This window comes from Alosa pseudoharengus, unplaced genomic scaffold, assembly GCF_046254945.1.
Source record: "Alosa pseudoharengus isolate Yale_2024_CS ecotype anadromous, Long Island Sound unplaced genomic scaffold, YU_APseudo_1.1 YU_APseudo_1.1_scf_148, whole genome shotgun sequence".
Lineage (NCBI taxonomy): Eukaryota > Metazoa > Chordata > Actinopteri > Clupeiformes > Clupeidae > Alosa > Alosa pseudoharengus.
The window spans coordinates 42,501-47,500 of NW_027468618.1; the positions used below are offsets into that span (position 1 = coordinate 42,501).

At 43.2% G+C, this 5,000-nt stretch overlaps 1 protein-coding gene across 1 annotated transcript in view; it reads right to left on the reverse strand.

Moving 5' to 3' along the window:
* Positions 1-5,000, reverse strand: part of LOC143123739 (unconventional myosin-XVI-like) — a gene marked incomplete at its 5' end in the record, with an annotated part of 48,595 nt that overhangs the window by 28,887 nt on the left and 14,708 nt on the right. The gene's annotated exons all lie outside the window — the stretch shown is intronic.

Consider the following 5,000-nt stretch of genomic DNA (forward strand, 5'->3'; position numbering starts at 1 on the left):
TAATTAGTGTGCCAAATTTCACAACTTTTCACCAGACGGTTCTATGGGCTGCCATAGACTTCAATGGCAGAGGAAAGAGTGTGTAATAATAATAATAGGAAAAGCTAGAAACACAATGGGTGCCTTCGCAGCTTCGCTGCTCGGCCCCCAATAACATATAGGATTTGCGCTAACTGTAAAACTCCCCATTAACAGCATCACATCACTAACCACAGCCATCTACAGTACTGTAAGACTGCACAATCTCATATTCACTCTGTTGGATATCTGAAGCCAGTTTGTCTACTAACAATCATAAAATAATCCAGGCTACTTGCTTAGCATAAATCATTTATCGTCATCTTTATTTGAGGCAGGCTGGTATTCGAGGCAGGCTTTAGACATGCATTTCGTTTGGAGCGGCATGCATACCGGTAGGCTATCAAAAGCATTTTCGGTTTGGTTCGGGATTTAATGTACTTTTGGACTGTTTGATTATATTGCTAAATGTTGGGACTGATGGGCACTGAAATCTGGAAGATATTTGATGGTTCACTGTTAAGTTTCATGCAGTTGAAAAAGTGTTGAGATTTCCACTGCTGTTTATTGCGAGACAAGGCAGCCCTTCATTGAATAGGGGTTGTGCTGTAATGGAAACCTTTTTGCGTAGCCAAGTAGCCTAAATTGAGTTATTGTTTAATTATGCATGATTTATTATTTTTTTTTAAATAAAATTCGTAGGCTGTAATGCCTTGAGTCGCAACAATTGTGTTTAAATAGTAGCCTTCAGCCTCTGGCAATTAGCTCGAAAGGGGCGGCAAGAGAATGAGCTTGAGAACGTGTGTTGGAGACCCATGGTAGGAAAACGACTTTTCTTTGCCAACCATTTTTTTAAACTAAGGCTTAGACTCATAGTTTTGGAGCCTAATAAGATTTTGTCTTTTAATTTAGATTTTATTATGCTGGCGGCTAATCACACAATTTTAACATAGTTTGAAAGGGACAGGATTCAGGAATAGGCTACTAAGACAGGCCCCTCTTCTGTCTGACTCACCTCATGTTACCCCTGTATGCATTATAGACTGGCTTCTGACAGAAATGACGTTTTGTGCCAACATGTAGAAACACTAGGCCTACTACAGCCTTTAATTGGTGAATGGAGGTGCAAATTCCTTTCTTTGGTTATTGTCCGCGATTCACATTAACTAGGCTATCACGTATTGTGCCACATTTGATCACGTTTTGCCTGCATGGATGCGTGATTGAGTGCGCATCTAAATAATATGCAAGATGCAACAATCATTTCAAAGAGGCCTATATACGGTAATTTCTGGCATTACTACTAGCATATGAATGCATTATTTATGTTGAAAGACGTGAAAGAAATGAGACAGGCTTGCACAAATTCATCATTTAAAATAAAACGTTTCACTTTCGCCATCATTGCGAGAATAGGCTACAATATGGAAAATGTTCCCTTTCAGTCTGATTGGCTCCAAACATGTATGGGATTTCCTTAGCCTGTGCTACACCTTTCCAAGAAGTTTTGTGAAAATTGTTCCGGTAGCTTTTGCGATATTGTTGACAGCCCTACCTCACCGCAGTAGGGTGCAGTAAATGGAAGCTTTTGATAGCGCACGCCACTAACGAAAAACTGAAAATCACCAGGACAAACCACTCAGGGGTGTAGGCTACTCTGGAACCATAGGTCACTAATTTGTGCGTTATTTACGTTTGATTACATTTCAGATACGTGTTGGTTTCCTGTAGGCCTAGTATAGCGCTATATTCTTTCTTTATTTTTCTATGTCCGAATATTGGGGGGGGACATTTTGGTCATATTTGAATATTGGGGGGGGGGGGACACGTCCCCCTCAATGTCTATGGTGACTACGGCCCTGGTCGAAAGTGGGCCAGAGGTGGCAATCCGATATCTGGAAATCTGATCTCACTATAGGTTTGTGTTCACAATTTGGTCCCCCTCACTTTCAAAATATCTCCGGCGCCCCTGGATGTGGGTAACAAAGTGATGTGTGCCATTTGGGATCCAGTTTAAAGGTCACACATCTGCCTTATGAACCTACTGGCCAAACAGTTAAGCGCCCATCTTTATTGATCTCACTGCCCCAATGCATGCTAACTAGCAGCTTATGGCAGTCTATTGTAAGGCCCGTCTTTTGCTCAAACCTTTTGCATTTCTAAAGAATGCCTTTTTGCATTCAATTTACATGTGTGGATACCTGTGTTTGATCTGTATTGTCTTAGCTGGCCTCTACTGAGAGGTAACTCAGTCCTGGGCCTACTTTATGTCTTATAGTGAGATAGGCCAACCTCATTATCATACAGTATTGCTCTGTAAATATGTGTTGTGAATAATACATTCATGTTTGGTCTTGAATTAATACTTGTTATGTGGGCAACAGTCTGATCATGGTTTTGTTACAATTGAATGTATCTGTGCATAGTTGTAGACTAAGAATTACACTGTAGCATAAAGTTATGATATCCACTTGGGCCACACCCATCCACCTCAGACAACAAAGGCTCTGATGAGTCGGGGGTGGTCCAAGTGAATGATAAAAGTGGAGGCTCTGGTCCCCCGGGGTTTCTTTCTCCTTTTCCATCTCCACTCTCCTCTTGAGCCAGGCCATTGTGGCTTGGTCTTATGCCTCTCTCTCCCTCTTCCTTTCTCTCTCTCCCCTCTTCCTCTCTCTCTGTCTCCCTTTGTCTTTCTCTCTCTTTCTCTCTCTCCCTTTCCTCTATTTTTGGATTTTAATTGTTTTATCTGGTGTATCTGTAAATTCATAACTTGTTAACTGGTTAAGTTTATCTCTGTGTTTTGATAAGCTTCCTTTGTTCCTTTGGTTGTTACTTTGTTACAGTAGACCATGTGAGTTTACTTGTACATCCAACTGAAGTGATATTGGTTACATTTACCTTTAAGGCTTAATGCCGTATAAATTGTTAATTTGCCTACCAATAGTATATCTTCAATTATCGTAGTGTGCCATGCCATTCTCCTCCATAGCTGATAAACTAGTTACTTGGTAATTGATTGGTGATACAAATTATTAATCAAATGGAGTCAGATTAACGAGTATGTAATGATATCATTGCCATTTAACTCTTCACCCTATTTGTCCACACAGTGAGGATATAACTCGATGTCTCTATGTTTCCGAGGCTATATATATAATTTCCCGCGTCTTACACTATCATATGCATTCAATAAACAAGGACCATGGCCTAGAGATATGCATCCATATAGACTACAGATACATATCCCAAAGACAAATAAGGGTACGTGCAAACTAGGCATATGTTTTACAACTGCCAGGGTCCGTTTTACATTATACCCTATATCCTATGGAGTAGACAGTGTTTTCAAAAATGTCCTCGGCTTCTTTGAAAACGTGATTGCGGGCCTTTTTTTAAGCGGAAAAACGGGCTACGTCACAATGTTTTTTTTGACAGCAGACCAATTACAAGCAGATACTTTGAATAACACAAAAAGACGCTTCTGACTGCTTTTTGGAACAAAAACAATGGCAGATTTTAAAAACTGAAAAAGCGGTCCGCACAACTTCAGAAAAAGAAGCCAAGTCTGAACGTGTTCCTCTTTCGAAACTTGAGCTGCTGACCTTTGGACTTGCTTGGGGGGGGGGGTCTTCCTCTTACATTCAGCAGAACACAAATAAATTACCCTCACACATGGGCGTGCATTACAAAAGAGGAACACATTAGTTTCGACGCGGCTCTGATATTTCCCATTTCATCGGGATATTTATCATTCGGCCACGGCCGTGTCATACGGTTCCCGAGGCCCAGGCTGGGGCGTTGTACGGGGTCACCTCGGGCTCTTAATCATCCTGACACCCGCCGGTGGCCAGCGTCGACACCCCTCACCTTGCTCGGCAGGTTGGGCTGTGAGAGCTTGTGTCTAGACTCTGCCTCTTCAGGTCTTTGGGGCTGCGAGAGACAGACAGAGAGAAAAAGAGAGAGAGAGAGAGAGAGAGAGAGAGAGAGAGAGAGAGAGAGAGAGAGAGAGAGAGAGAGAGAGAGAGAGAAGGAGAAGCGAATCTGCAACAGCAGCAGCAGCGTTGAGACAAACGTTTGGAGAAAATAGCTAATCTCAGAGAGCTGGCGAGATCACATATGTGGCTGTCTAGACATCTAGACAGAGAGACTTTTGAGGAGATGACGAGGCAAGGGCCAGAGAGAAAGAGAGAGAGAGAGAGAGAGAGAGAGAGAGAGAGAGAGAGAGAGAGAGAGAGAGAGAGAGAGAGAGAGAGAGAGAGAGAGAGAGAGAGAGAGCTAATCATACGCAGGGCATGGTCAACAACACCATGTTCAAAATTCCTCTAGATGCACAAAACAGACTGAATGAATGCTTGCGCCACACACACACAGACACACACACACACACACAAAAAGCTAAAACACTAACAAACACATGTGCCCAAAGACACAGATACACATAAACACAGACATGCCCGTCTGGCTGTTGATGATGAAAAGGGCAGGGGTCAGGCGGGCGGCCTGAGCACAAAGCCCATGCAAATTGGCCATGGGTCTCAGACAAGGTAAAATACACAACAAAAAAAAGAGGGCCGCATTTCCATGACAATGGCCATCGCGCCCGCTTTCCAACAAATGTCTGGGCCTGCTGCTGCTACTGCTGCACCAACCGCTGACGTGCGCTGTCTGGATCTAGCTATTGTGATGCAAACACACACACACACACACACACACACACACACACACACACACACACACACACGCACACGCACACCCACACCCACACACGTTCTTAAACATACTGAGGCACATTCGCACACATGCTTTCACATCAGCTGAAACCTACACACATACACACACAGACACCACAAACAATGCATCACTGGGCTTAACCAGACACTCACAGCAGTGACAAACGTAATGGGAAATGCGTCCCTCGCCACCCCAGGGGATATTGGGTTTCAATGGAATCCTCATTAGCAACACATTCCAATACACCTGCC